Source organism: Clarias gariepinus, chromosome 1 (assembly GCF_024256425.1).
Source record: "Clarias gariepinus isolate MV-2021 ecotype Netherlands chromosome 1, CGAR_prim_01v2, whole genome shotgun sequence".
Taxonomy (NCBI): domain Eukaryota; kingdom Metazoa; phylum Chordata; class Actinopteri; order Siluriformes; family Clariidae; genus Clarias; species Clarias gariepinus.
This window is the reverse complement of record NC_071100.1, coordinates 50,029,468-50,042,655: the sequence shown is the minus strand read 5'-3', so window position 1 is coordinate 50,042,655 and position 13,188 is coordinate 50,029,468. Positions and strand designations below refer to the sequence as shown.

General features: G+C 45.5%; 14 non-coding genes across 14 annotated transcripts; all 14 read right to left on the bottom strand.

Annotated features, from left to right (window-relative positions):
* Nucleotides 1-45: 45 nt before the first annotated feature.
* Nucleotides 46-118, bottom strand: trnat-cgu (transfer RNA threonine (anticodon CGU)). Its single transcript has one exon. It is a non-coding gene; the product is annotated as a tRNA-Thr (tRNA).
* A 775-nt stretch (nucleotides 119-893) lies between these two features.
* On the bottom strand, nucleotides 894-966 carry trnat-ugu (transfer RNA threonine (anticodon UGU)). Its single transcript has one exon. It is a non-coding gene; the product is annotated as a tRNA-Thr (tRNA).
* A 1,030-nt stretch (nucleotides 967-1,996) lies between these two features.
* Nucleotides 1,997-2,069, bottom strand: trnat-cgu (transfer RNA threonine (anticodon CGU)). Its single transcript has one exon. It is a non-coding gene; the product is annotated as a tRNA-Thr (tRNA).
* Nucleotides 2,070-2,814: 745 nt separating this feature from the next.
* Nucleotides 2,815-2,887, bottom strand: trnat-ugu (transfer RNA threonine (anticodon UGU)). The gene has a single exon. It is a non-coding gene; the product is annotated as a tRNA-Thr (tRNA).
* Nucleotides 2,888-3,917: 1,030 nt separating this feature from the next.
* trnat-cgu (transfer RNA threonine (anticodon CGU)) lies at nucleotides 3,918-3,990 on the bottom strand. Its single transcript has one exon. It is a non-coding gene; the product is annotated as a tRNA-Thr (tRNA).
* Nucleotides 3,991-4,776: 786 nt separating this feature from the next.
* On the bottom strand, nucleotides 4,777-4,849 carry trnat-ugu (transfer RNA threonine (anticodon UGU)). Its single transcript has one exon. It is a non-coding gene; the product is annotated as a tRNA-Thr (tRNA).
* Nucleotides 4,850-5,879: 1,030 nt separating this feature from the next.
* Nucleotides 5,880-5,952, bottom strand: trnat-cgu (transfer RNA threonine (anticodon CGU)). Its single transcript has one exon. It is a non-coding gene; the product is annotated as a tRNA-Thr (tRNA).
* A 991-nt stretch (nucleotides 5,953-6,943) lies between these two features.
* Nucleotides 6,944-7,016, bottom strand: trnat-ugu (transfer RNA threonine (anticodon UGU)). Its single transcript has one exon. It is a non-coding gene; the product is annotated as a tRNA-Thr (tRNA).
* Nucleotides 7,017-8,046: 1,030 nt separating this feature from the next.
* Nucleotides 8,047-8,119, bottom strand: trnat-cgu (transfer RNA threonine (anticodon CGU)). Its single transcript has one exon. It is a non-coding gene; the product is annotated as a tRNA-Thr (tRNA).
* Nucleotides 8,120-8,896: 777 nt separating this feature from the next.
* On the bottom strand, nucleotides 8,897-8,969 carry trnat-ugu (transfer RNA threonine (anticodon UGU)). The gene has a single exon. It is a non-coding gene; the product is annotated as a tRNA-Thr (tRNA).
* A 1,030-nt stretch (nucleotides 8,970-9,999) lies between these two features.
* On the bottom strand, nucleotides 10,000-10,072 carry trnat-cgu (transfer RNA threonine (anticodon CGU)). Its single transcript has one exon. It is a non-coding gene; the product is annotated as a tRNA-Thr (tRNA).
* Nucleotides 10,073-10,859: 787 nt separating this feature from the next.
* On the bottom strand, nucleotides 10,860-10,932 carry trnat-ugu (transfer RNA threonine (anticodon UGU)). The gene has a single exon. It is a non-coding gene; the product is annotated as a tRNA-Thr (tRNA).
* Nucleotides 10,933-11,962: 1,030 nt separating this feature from the next.
* trnat-cgu (transfer RNA threonine (anticodon CGU)) lies at nucleotides 11,963-12,035 on the bottom strand. Its single transcript has one exon. It is a non-coding gene; the product is annotated as a tRNA-Thr (tRNA).
* Nucleotides 12,036-12,812: 777 nt separating this feature from the next.
* Nucleotides 12,813-12,885, bottom strand: trnat-ugu (transfer RNA threonine (anticodon UGU)). Its single transcript has one exon. It is a non-coding gene; the product is annotated as a tRNA-Thr (tRNA).
* Between the last annotated feature and the right edge of the window lie 303 nt (nucleotides 12,886-13,188).

The window sequence follows — 13,188 nt, the reverse complement described above, 5'->3', positions numbered from 1 at the left end:
AAGGTTGCTGCCTTTCAGGGTTGATACTTTCAAAACTCGGCACAGAGGCCCCAGTGAGGATTGAACTCACGACTTCTGGTTTACGAGACCAGCGCTCTAACCACTGAGCTATGGAGCCTGCAAACCAAGCTCAACCTGTTCAACCAAGAACTCACCTGTATGCGCTGTAAGTCGTACAATCTGGCTCTGGAGTCACTTGGAGGAATCCACCGTATCTATGGAGTTATCTCCAAGAGGCGTTCAAGTCAAACTGGGAAGTGTGATGAAATTTCTGGTGAATAAGGCATGAAAGCGATGGACGTCGTACAGTCATGAGTCTGACGTGAAACGCTGGCATTAATGCATGAGGGTAAAATTGGATTATATAAAGAAATAAAGGGATTTTCACTCCGAGGCATGTGCCCTGTTGTCCTGCTCAATCAACAGTCCCGCTTTGACTTGAACACAACTTGTAGATCCATCATAAACTGTGAGTCAAATGACGTCAGGACATAATCAATCCTTTTCTTTCCTTCTCTCGTGTACACAACCCGACCCAGTTTTAACCCAAATTGTACAGGCCATGTTTTTTTTCTTTCTTTTTTCACAAAGACTTAGTTGTACATATTTTGAACAGCTGTATCAACAAAGAACATTTGCCAGCTTAAGTGCAGGGCCAGTAGTCATGATACACCACAGCTACAGAGCAAACTGGGTTAGCATGCTGCCACTAGACCTGGTAGCTACAGACTTTAGCCTCCACAGACTTAGGCACCGAACTACCACTCCTAAAGACCCTGCACTGATCTGAAGATTCCATGCAGGAACTCTGCACTGTCACAAAGCCAGCGGCTCAAGGGAGGAACACAACCTTGCTGCCTTTCAAGGGTCATAATCTTCAAAATTTGCCACAAAGGCCCCAGCGAGGATTGAACTCACGACCTCTGGTTTACAAGACCAGCGCTCTAACCACTGAGCTATGGAGCCTTGTAAAGAGAACCACCTCAACCAAGAACTCACCTCTATGTGCTGTACGTTGTACAATTTGTCTCTGATGTCACTTGGATGAATCCACCTTATCTATGGTGTTATGTCCAAGGGGCGTTCAAGTCAAATTGGGACTTGTGATGAAATTCCGGGTGAAGGAAGGCATAGAGGCGATGGACATCTTTCATTCATGCGACTCAGCCGCAGTAAAACATCTGAACGGTGCAAACGTTTTAAAGAAGACCGTAGGTCCATGGATAAAGATACTGGCCTAGGTGGCTCGGAGCCCACTGCCGTCCTGAACATTCTTAACATTCAGCGAGTGGAAAGCCTGATCTGTGAAAATTGACCTCTTCAACTAACAGAAGAAAGAGATGCACCCGTCTATGGGAACTCTACACACAGTCATTCACCAACACCACTGGAACGTTTCTGGACCTTGGCTGGGAGTGATTGCCACATCCTCCGTTCAGTCCTGACCTCGCTCCAAGCTATTTCTACAAGGGGCTGCCCGATCACGGCTTGATGATCTCCAAGCACTAGTGAAACGCTGGAATAAATGCATTAGTGTAGCAGGGATTATATAGAGAAATAAAGGGTTTTTAATCTCAGACATGTGTGCTGCCTTGACTTGAGCACCACTTGGAGATTCCATCATAAACAAAAAGCTAGATGAGGTCCTGACATGATCCTTTTTCTTTCCTTCTCACTTGTCCACAACCCAACCCAGTTTTACCCCAAATTGTACAGGGTATGTTTTTGTTTCCTTCACAAAGACTTAATTATATTTTTTGAACAGCAAACATTTTTCCAGCTTGAGGACAGAGGCCATGATACATCACAACATCAGCATGGTGCCACAAAGCCTTGAACCCACAACCTTAGCCTCTACTGACACAGCCTTAGTTGAGAGTTTGCACTGACTTGGAGATGCTATACAGGAGATCAACACTGTAACAAACTCAGCGGCTCAAGGAAGTAACCCAAGGTTGCTGCCTTTCAGGGTTGATACTTTCAAAACTCGGCACAGAGGCCCCAGTGAGGATTGAACTCACGACTTCTGGTTTACGAGACCAGCGCTCTAACCACTGAGCTATGGAGCCTGCAAAACCAAGCTCAACCTGTTCAACCAAGAACTCACCTGTATGCGCTGTAAGTCGTACAATCTGGCTCTGGAGTCACTTGGAGGAATCCACCGTATCTATGGAGTTATCTCCAAGAGGCGTTCAAGTCAAACCGGGAAGTGTGATGAAATTTCTGCTGAATGAAGGCATAAAAGCGATGGACGTCGTACAGTCATGAGTCTGACGTGAAGCGCTGGCATTAATGCATGAGGGTAAAATTGGATTATATAAAGAAATAAAGGGATTTTCACTCCGAGGCATGTGCCCTGTTGTCCTGCTCAATCAACAGTCCCGCTTTGACTTGAACACAACTTGTAGATCCATCATAAACTGTGAGTCAAATGACGTCAGGACATAATCAATCCTTTTCTTTCCTTCTCTCGTGTACACAACCCGACCCAGTTTTAACCCAAATTGTACAGGCCATGTTTTTTTTCTTTCTTTTTTCACAAAGACTTAGTTGTACATATTTTGAACAGCTGTATCAACAAAGAACATTTGCCAGCTTAAGTGCAGGGCCAGTAGTCATGATACACCACAGCTACAGAGCAAACTGGGTTAGCATGCTGCCACTAGACCTGGTAGCTACAGACTTTAGCCTCCACAGACATAGGCACCGAACTACCACTCCTAAAGACCCTGCACTGTCACAAAGCCAGCGGCTCAAGGAAGGAACACAACCTTGCTGCCTTTCAAGGGTCATAATCTTCAAAATTTGCCACAAAGGCCCCAGCGAGGATTGAACTCACGACCTCTGGTTTACAAGACCAGCACTCTAACCACTGAGCTATGGAGCCTTGTAAAGAGAACCACCTCAACCAAGAACTCACCTCTATGTGCTGTACGTTGTACAATTTGTCTCTGATGTCACTTGGATGAATCCACCTTATCTATGGTGTTATGTCCAAGGGGCGTTCAAGTCAAATTGGGACTTGTGATGAAATTCCGGGTGAAGGAAGGCATAGAGGCGATGGACATCTTTCATTCATGCGACTCAGCCGCAGTAAAACATCTGAACGGTGCAAACGTTTTAAAGAAGACCGTAGGTCCATGGATAAAGATACTGGCCTAGGTGGCTCGGAGCCCACTGCCGTCCTGAACATTCTTAACATTCAGCGAGTGGAAAGCCTGATCTGTGAAAATTGACCTCTTCAACTAACAGAAGAAAGAGATGCACCCGTCTATGGGAACTCTACACACAGTCATTCACCAACACCACTGGAACGTTTCTGGACCTTGGCTGGGAGTGATTGCCACATCCTCCGTTCAGTCCTGACCTCGCTCCAAGCTATTTCTACAAGGGGCTGCCCGATCACGGCTTGATGATCTCCAAGCACTAGTGAAACGCTGGAATAAATGCATTAGTGTAGCAGGGATTATATAGAGAAATAAAGGGTTTTTAATCTCAGACATGTGTGCTGCCTTGACTTGAGCACCACTTGGAGATTCCATCATAAACAAAAAGCTAGATGAGGTCCTGACATGATCCTTTTTCTTCTCTTCTCACTTGTCCACAACCCAACCCAGTTTTACCCCAAATTGTACAGGGTATGTTTTTGTTTCCTTCACAAAGACTTAATTATATTTTTTGAACAACAAACATTTTTCCAGCTTGAGGACAGAGGCCATGATACATCACAACATCGGCATGGTGCCACAAAGCCTTGAACCCACAACCTTAGCCTCTACTGACACAGCCTTAGTTGAGAGTTTGCACTGACTTGGAGATGCTATACAGGAGATCAACACTGTAACAAACTCAGCGGCTCAAGGAAGTAACCCAAGGTTGCTGCCTTTCAGGGTTGATACTTTCAAAACTCAGCACAGAGGCCCCAGTGAGGATTGAACTCACGACTTCTGGTTTACGAGACCAGCGCTCTAACCACTGAGCTATGGAGCCTGCAAACCAAGCTCAACCTGTTCAACCAAGAACTCACCTGTATGCGCTGTAAGTCGTACAATCTGGCTCTGGAGTCACTTGGAGGAATCCACCGTATCTATGGAGTTATCTCCAAGAGGCGTTCAAGTCAAACCGGGAAGTGTGATGAAATTTCTGCTGAATGAAGGCATAAAAGCGATGGACGACGTACAGTCATGAGTCTGACGTGAAGGGCTGGCATTAATGCATGAGGGTAAAATTGGATTATATAAAGAAATAAAGGGATTTTCACTCCGAGGCATGTGCCCTGTTGTCCTGCTCAATCAACAGTCCCGCTTTGACTTGAACACAACTTGTAGATCCATCATAAACTGTGAGTCAAATGACGTCAGGACATAATCAATCCTTTTCTTTCCTTCTCTCGTGTACACAACCCGACCCAGTTTTAACCCAAATTGTACAGGCCATGTTTTTTTTCTTTCTTTTTTCACAAAGACTTAGTTGTACATATTTTGAACAGCTGTATCAACAAAGAACAACAAAGAACATTTGCCAGCTTGAGTGCAGGGCCAGTAGTCATGATACACCACAGCTACAGAGCAAACTGGGTTAGCATGCTGCCACTAGACCTGGTAGCTACAGACTTTAGCCTCCACAGACTTAGGCACCGAACTACCACTCCTAAAGACCCTGCACTGATCTGGAGATTCCATGCAGGAACTCTGCACTGTCACAAAGCCAGCGGCTCAAGGAAGGAACACAACCTTGCTGCCTTTCAAGGGTCATAATCTTCAAAATTTGCCACAAAGGCCCCAGCGAGGATTGAACTCACGACCTCTGGTTTACAAGACCAGCGCTCTAACCACTGAGCTATGGAGCCTTGTAAAGAGAACCACCTCAACCAAGAACTCACCTCTATGTGCTGTACGTTGTACAATTTGTCTCTGATGTCACTTGGATGAATCCACCTTATCTATGGTGTTATGTCCAAGGGGCGTTCAAGTCAAATTGGGACTTGTGATGAAATTCCGGGTGAAGGAAGGCATAGAGGCGATGGACATCTTTCATTCATGCGACTCAGCCGCAGTAAAACATCTGAACGGTGCAAACGTTTTAAAGAAGACCGTAGGTCCATGGATAAAGATACTGGCCTAGGTGGCTCGGAGCCCACTGCCGTCCTGAACATTCTTAACATTCAGCGAGTGGAAAGCCTGATCTGTGAAAATTGACCTCTTCAACTAACAGAAGAAAGAGATGCACCCGTCTATGGGAACTCTACACACAGTCATTCACCAACACCACTGGAACGTTTCTGGACCTTGGCTGGGAGTGATTGCCACATCCTCCGTTCAGTCCTGACCTCGCTCCAAGCTATTTCTACAAGGGGCTGCCCGATCACGGCTTGATGATCTCCAAGCACTAGTGAAACGCTGGAATAAATGCATTAGTGTAGCAGGGATTATATAGAGAAATAAAGGGTTTTTAATCTCAGACATGTGTGCTGCCTTGACTTGAGCACCACTTGGAGATTCCATCATAAACAAAAAGCTAGATGAGGTCCTGACATGATCCTTTTTCTTCTCTTCTCACTTGTCCACAACCCAACCCAGTTTTACCCCAAATTGTACAGGGTATGTTTTTGTTTCCTTCACAAAGACTTAATTATATTTTTTGAACAACAAACATTTTTCCAGCTTGAGGACAGAGGCCATGATACATCACAACATCGGCATGGTGCCACAAAGCCTTGAACCCACAACCTTAGCCTCTACTGACACAGCCTTAGTTGAGAGTTTGCACTGACTTGGAGATGCTATACAGGAGATCAACACTGTAACAAACTCAGCGGCTCAAGGAAGTAACCCAAGGTTGCTGCCTTTCAGGGTTGATACTTTCAAAACTCGGCACAGAGGCCCCAGTGAGGATTGAACTCACGACTTCTGGTTTACGAGACCAGCGCTCTAACCACTGAGCTATGGAGCCTGCTAAACCAAGCTCAACATGTTCAACCAAGAACTCACCTGTATGCGCTGTAAGTCGTACAATCTGGCTCTGGAGTCACTTGGAGGAATCCACCGTATCTATGGAGTTATCTCCAAGAGGCGTTCAAGTCAAACCGGGAAGTGTGATGAAATTTCTGCTGAATGAAGGCATAAAAGCGATGGACGACGTACAGTCATGAGTCTGACGTGAAGCGCTGGCATTAATGCATGAGGGTAAAATTGGATTATATAAAGAAATAAAGGGATTTTCACTCCGAGGCATGTGCCCTGTTGTCCTGCTCAATCAACAGTCCCGCTTTGACTTGAACACAACTTGTAGGGGCCAGGGGTAGCTCAGTGGTTAAGGCATTGGACTATGGTTCGGAAGATCCCAGGTTCAAACCCCACAACCACCAAGTTGCCACTGTTGGGCCCTTGAGCAAGGCCCTTAACCCTCAACTGCTCAGATGTATAATGAGATAAAAATGTAAGTCGCTCTGGATAAGAGCGTCTGCCAAATGCCTAAATGTAAATGTAAATGTAGATCCATCATAAACTGTGAGTCAAATGACGTCAGGACATAATCAATCCTTTTCTTTCCTTCTCTCGTGTACACAACCCGACCCAGTTTTAACCCAAATTGTACAGGCCATGTTTTTTTTCTTTCTTTTTTCACAAAGACTTAGTTGTACATATTTTAAACAGCTGTATCAACAAAGAACAACAAAAAACATTTGCCAGCTTGAGTGCAGGGCCAGTAGTCATGATACACCACAGCTACAGAGCAAACTGGGTTAGCATGCTGCCACTAGACCTGGTAGCTACAGACTTTAGCCTCCACAGACTTAGGCACCGAACTACCACTCCTAAAGACCCTGCACTGATCTGGAGATTCCATGCAGGAACTCTGCACTGTCACAAAGCCAGCGGCTCAAGGAAGGAACACAACCTTGCTGCCTTTCAAGGGTCATAATCTTCAAAATTTGCCACAAAGGCCCCAGCGAGGATTGAACTCACGACCTCTGGTTTACAAGACCAGCGCTCTAACCACTGAGCTATGGAGCCTTGTAAAGAGAACCACCTCAACCAAGAACTCACCTCTATGTGCTGTACGTTGTACAATTTGTCTCTGATGTCACTTGGATGAATCCACCTTATCTATGGTGTTATGTCCAAGGGGCGTTCAAGTCAAATTGGGACTTGTGATGAAATTCCGGGTGAAGGAAGGCATAGAGGCGATGGACATCTTTCATTCATGCGACTCAGCCGCAGTAAAACATCTGAACGGTGCAAACGTTTTAAAGAAGACCGTAGGTCCATGGATAAAGATACTGGCCTAGGTGGCTCGGAGCCCACTGCCGTCCTGAACATTCTTAACATTCAGCGAGTGGAAAGCCTGATCTGTGAAAATTGACCTCTTCAACTAACAGAAGAAAGAGATGCACCCGTCTATGGGAACTCTACACACAGTCATTCACCAACACCACTGGAACGTTTCTGGACCTTGGCTGGGAGTGATTGCCACATCCTCCGTTCAGTCCTGACCTCGCTCCAAGCTATTTCTACAAGGGGCTGCCCGATCACGGCTTGATGATCTCCAAGCACTAGTGAAACGCTGGAATAAATGCATTAGTGTAGCAGGGATTATATAGAGAAATAAAGGGTTTTTAATCTCAGACATGTGTGCTGCCTTGACTTGAGCACCACTTGGAGATTCCATCATAAACAAAAAGCTAGATGAGGTCCTGACATGATCCTTTTTCTTCTCTTCTCACTTGTCCACAACCCAACCCAGTTTTACCCCAAATTGTACAGGGTATGTTTTTGTTTCCTTCACAAAGACTTAATTATATTTTTTGAACAACAAACATTTTTCCAGCTTGAGGACAGAGGCCATGATACATCACAACATCGGCATGGTGCCACAAAGCCTTGAACCCACAACCTTAGCCTCTACTGACACAGCCTTAGTTGAGAGTTTGCACTGACTTGGAGATGCTATACAGGAGATCAACACTGTAACAAACTCAGCGGCTCAAGGAAGTAACCCAAGGTTGCTGCCTTTCAGGGTTGATACTTTCAAAACTCGGCACAGAGGCCCCAGTGAGGATTGAACTCACGACTTCTGGTTTACGAGACCAGCGCTCTAACCACTGAGCTATGGAGCCTGCAAAACCAAGCTCAACCTGTTCAACCAAGAACTCACCTGTATGCGCTGTAAGTCGTACAATCTGGCTCTGGAGTCACTTGGAGGAATCCACCGTATCTATGGAGTTATCTCCAAGAGGCGTTCAAGTCAAACCGGGAAGTGTGATGAAATTTCTGCTGAATGAAGGCATAAAAGCGATGGACGTCGTACAGTCATGAGTCTGACGTGAAGCCCTGGCATTAATGCATGAGGGTAAAATTGGATTATATAAAGAAATAAAGGGATTTTCACTCCGAGGCATGTGCCCTGTTGTCCTGCTCAATCAACAGTCCCGCTTTGACTTGAACACAACTTGTAGATCCATCATAAACTGTGAGTCAAATGACGTCAGGACATAATCAATCCTTTTCTTTCCTTCTCTCGTGTACACAACCCGACCCAGTTTTAACCCAAATTGTACAGGCCATGTTTTTTTTCTTTCTTTTTTCACAAAGACTTAGTTGTACATATTTTGAACAGCTGTATCAACAAAGAACATTTGCCAGCTTAAGTGCAGGGCCAGTAGTCATGATACACCACAGCTACAGAGCAAACTGGGTTAGCATGCTGCCACTAGACCTGGTAGCTACAGACTTTAGCCTCCACAGACTTAGGCACCGAACTACCACTCCTAAAGACCCTGCACTGATCTGGAGATTCCATGCAGGAACTCTGCACTGTCACAAAGCCAGCGGCTCAAGGAAGGAACACAACCTTGCTGCCTTTCAAGGGTCATAATCTTCAAAATTTGCCACAAAGGCCCCAGCGAGGATTGAACTCACGACCTCTGGTTTACAAGACCAGCGCTCTAACCACTGAGCTATGGAGCCTTGTAAAGAGAACCACCTCAACCAAGAACTCACCTCTATGTGCTGTACGTTGTACAATTTGTCTCTGATGTCACTTGGATGAATCCACCTTATCTATGGTGTTATGTCCAAGGGGCGTTCAAGTCAAATTGGGACTTGTGATGAAATTCCGGGTGAAGGAAGGCATAGAGGCGATGGACATCTTTCATTCATGCGACTCAGCCGCAGTAAAACATCTGAACGGTGCAAACGTTTTAAAGAAGACCGTAGGTCCATGGATAAAGATACTGGCCTAGGTGGCTCGGAGCCCACTGCCGTCCTGAACATTCTTAACATTCAGCGAGTGGAAAGCCTGATCTGTGAAAATTGACCTCTTCAACTAACAGAAGAAAGAGATGCACCCGTCTATGGGAACTCTACACACAGTCATTCACCAACACCACTGGAACGTTTCTGGACCTTGGCTGGGAGTGATTGCCACATCCTCCGTTCAGTCCTGACCTCGCTCCAAGCTATTTCTACAAGGGGCTGCCCGATCACGGCTTGATGATCTCCAAGCACTAGTGAAACGCTGGAATAAATGCATTAGTGTAGCAGGGATTATATAGAGAAATAAAGGGTTTTTAATCTCAGACATGTGTGCTGCCTTGACTTGAGCACCACTTGGAGATTCCATCATAAACAAAAAGCTAGATGAGGTCCTGACATGATCCTTTTTCTTCTCTTCTCACTTGTCCACAACCCAACCCAGTTTTACCCCAAATTGTACAGGGTATGTTTTTGTTTCCTTCACAAAGACTTAATTATATTTTTTGAACAACAAACATTTTTCCAGCTTGAGGACAGAGGCCATGATACATCACAACATCGGCATGGTGCCACAAAGCCTTGAACCCACAACCTTAGCCTCTACTGACACAGCCTTAGTTGAGAGTTTGCACTGACTTGGAGATGCTATACAGGAGATCAACACTGTAACAAACTCAGCGGCTCAAGGAAGTAACCCAAGGTTGCTGCCTTTCAGGGTTGATACTTTCAAAACTCAGCACAGAGGCCCCAGTGAGGATTGAACTCACGACTTCTGGTTTACGAGACCAGCGCTCTAACCACTGAGCTATGGAGCCTGCAAAACCAAGCTCAACCTGTTCAACCAAGAACTCACCTGTATGCGCTGTAAGTCGTACAATCTGGCTCTGGAGTCACTTGGAGGAATCCACCGTATCTATGGAGTTATCTCCAAGAGGCGTTCAAGTCAAACCGGGAAGTGTGATGAAATTTCTGCTGAATGAAGGCATAAAAGCGATGGACGACGTACAGTCATGAGTCTGACGTGAAGGGCTGGCATTAATGCATGAGGGTAAAATTGGATTATATAAAGAAATAAAGGGATTTTCACTCCGAGGCATGTGCCCTGTTGTCCTGCTCAATCAACAGTCCCGCTTTGACTTGAACACAACTTGTAGATCCATCATAAACTGTGAGTCAAATGACGTCAGGACATAATCAATCCTTTTCTTTCCTTCTCTCGTGTACACAACCCGACCCAGTTTTAACCCAAATTGTACAGGCCATGTTTTTTTTCTTTCTTTTTTCACAAAGACTTAGTTGTACATATTTTGAACAGCTGTATCAACAAAGAACAACAAAGAACATTTGCCAGCTTGAGTGCAGGGCCAGTAGTCATGATACACCACAGCTACAGAGCAAACTGGGTTAGCATGCTGCCACTAGACCTGGTAGCTACAGACTTTAGCCTCCACAGACTTAGGCACCGAACTACCACTCCTAAAGACCCTGCACTGATCTGGAGATTCCATGCAGGAACTCTGCACTGTCACAAAGCCAGCGGCTCAAGGAAGGAACACAACCTTGCTGCCTTTCAAGGGTCATAATCTTCAAAATTTGCCACAAAGGCCCCAGCGAGGATTGAACTCACGACCTCTGGTTTACAAGACCAGCGCTCTAACCACTGAGCTATGGAGCCTTGTAAAGAGAACCACCTCAACCAAGAACTCACCTCTATGTGCTGTACGTTGTACAATTTGTCTCTGATGTCACTTGGATGAATCCACCTTATCTATGGTGTTATGTCCAAGGGGCGTTCAAGTCAAATTGGGACTTGTGATGAAATTCCGGGTGAAGGTAGGCATAGAGGCGATGGACATCTTTCATTCATGCGACTCAGCCGCAGTAAAACATCTGAACGGTGCAAACGTTTTAAAGAAGACCGTAGGTCCATGGATAAAGATACTGGCCTAGGTGGCTCGGAGCCCACTGCCGTCCTGAACATTCTTAACATTCAGCGAGTGGAAAGCCTGATCTGTGAAAATTGACCTCTTCAACTAACAGAAGAAAGAGATGCACCCGTCTATGGGAACTCTACACACAGTCATTCACCAACACCACTGGAACGTTTCTGGACCTTGGCTGGGAGTGATTGCCACATCCTCCGTTCAGTCCTGACCTCGCTCCAAGCTATTTCTACAAGGGGCTGCCCGATCACGGCTTGATGATCTCCAAGCACTAGTGAAACGCTGGAATAAATGCATTAGTGTAGCAGGGATTATATAGAGAAATAAAGGGTTTTTAATCTCAGACATGTGTGCTGCCTTGACTTGAGCACCACTTGGAGATTCCATCATAAACAAAAAGCTAGATGAGGTCCTGACATGATCCTTTTTCTTCTCTTCTCACTTGTCCACAACCCAACCCAGTTTTACCCCAAATTGTACAGGGTATGTTTTTGTTTCCTTCACAAAGACTTAATTATATTTTTTGAACAACAAACATTTTTCCAGCTTGAGGACAGAGGCCATGATACATCACAACATCGGCATGGTGCCACAAAGCCTTGAACCCACAACCTTAGCCTCTACTGACACAGCCTTAGTTGAGAGTTTGCACTGACTTGGAGATGCTATACAGGAGATCAACACTGTAACAAACTCAGCGGCTCAAGGAAGTAACCCAAGGTTGCTGCCTTTCAGGGTTGATACTTTCAAAACTCAGCACAGAGGCCCCAGTGAGGATTGAACTCACGACTTCTAGTTTACGAGACCAGCGCTCTAACCACTGAGCTATGGAGCCTGCAAAACCAAGCTCAACCTGTTCAACCAAGAACTCACCTGTATGCGCTGTAAGTCGTACAATCTGGCTCTGGAGTCACTTGGAGGAATCCACCGTATCTATGGAGTTATCTCCAAGAGGCGTTCAAGTCAAACCGGGAAGTGTGATGAAATTTCTGCTGAATGAAGGCATAAAAGCGATGGACGACGTACAGTCATGAGTCTGACGTGAAGGGCTGGCATTAATGCATGAGGGTAAAATTGGATTATATAAAGAAATAAAGGGATTTTCACTCCGAGGCATGTGCCCTGTTGTCCTGCTCAATCAACAGTCCCGCTTTGACTTGAACACAACTTGTAGATCCATCATAAACTGTGAGTCAAATGACGTCAGGACATAATCAATCCTTTTCTTTCCTTCTCTCGTGTACACAACCCGACCCAGTTTTAACCCAAATTGTACAGGCCATGTTTTTTTTCTTTCTTTTTTCACAAAGACTTAGTTGTACATATTTTGAACAGCTGTATCAACAAAGAACATTTGCCAGCTTAAGTGCAGGGCCAGTAGTCATGATACACCACAGCTACAGAGCAAACTGGGTTAGCATGCTGCCACTAGACCTGGTAGCTACAGACTTTAGCCTCCACAGACTTAGGCACCGAACTACCACTCCTAAAGACCCTGCACTGATCTGGAGATTCCATGCAGGAACTCTGCACTGTCACAAAGCCAGCGGCTCAAGGAAGGAACACAACCTTGCTGCCTTTCAAGGGTCATAATCTTCAAAATTTGCCACAAAGGCCCCAGCGAGGATTGAACTCACGACCTCTGGTTTACAAGACCAGCGCTCTAACCACTGAGCTATGGAGCCTTGTAAAGAGAACCACCTCAACCAAGAACTCACCTCTATGTGCTGTACGTTGTACAATTTGTCTCTGATGTCACTTGGATGAATCCACCTTATCTATGGTGTTATGTCCAAGGGGCGTTCAAGTCAAATTGGGACTTGTGATGAAATTCCGGGTGAAGGAAGGCATAGAGGCGATGGACATCTTTCATTCATGCGACTCAGCCGCAGTAAAACATCTGAACGGTGCAAACGTTTTAAAGAAGACCGTAGGTCCATGGATAAAGATACTGGCCTAGGTGGCTCGGAGCCCACTGCCGTCCTGAA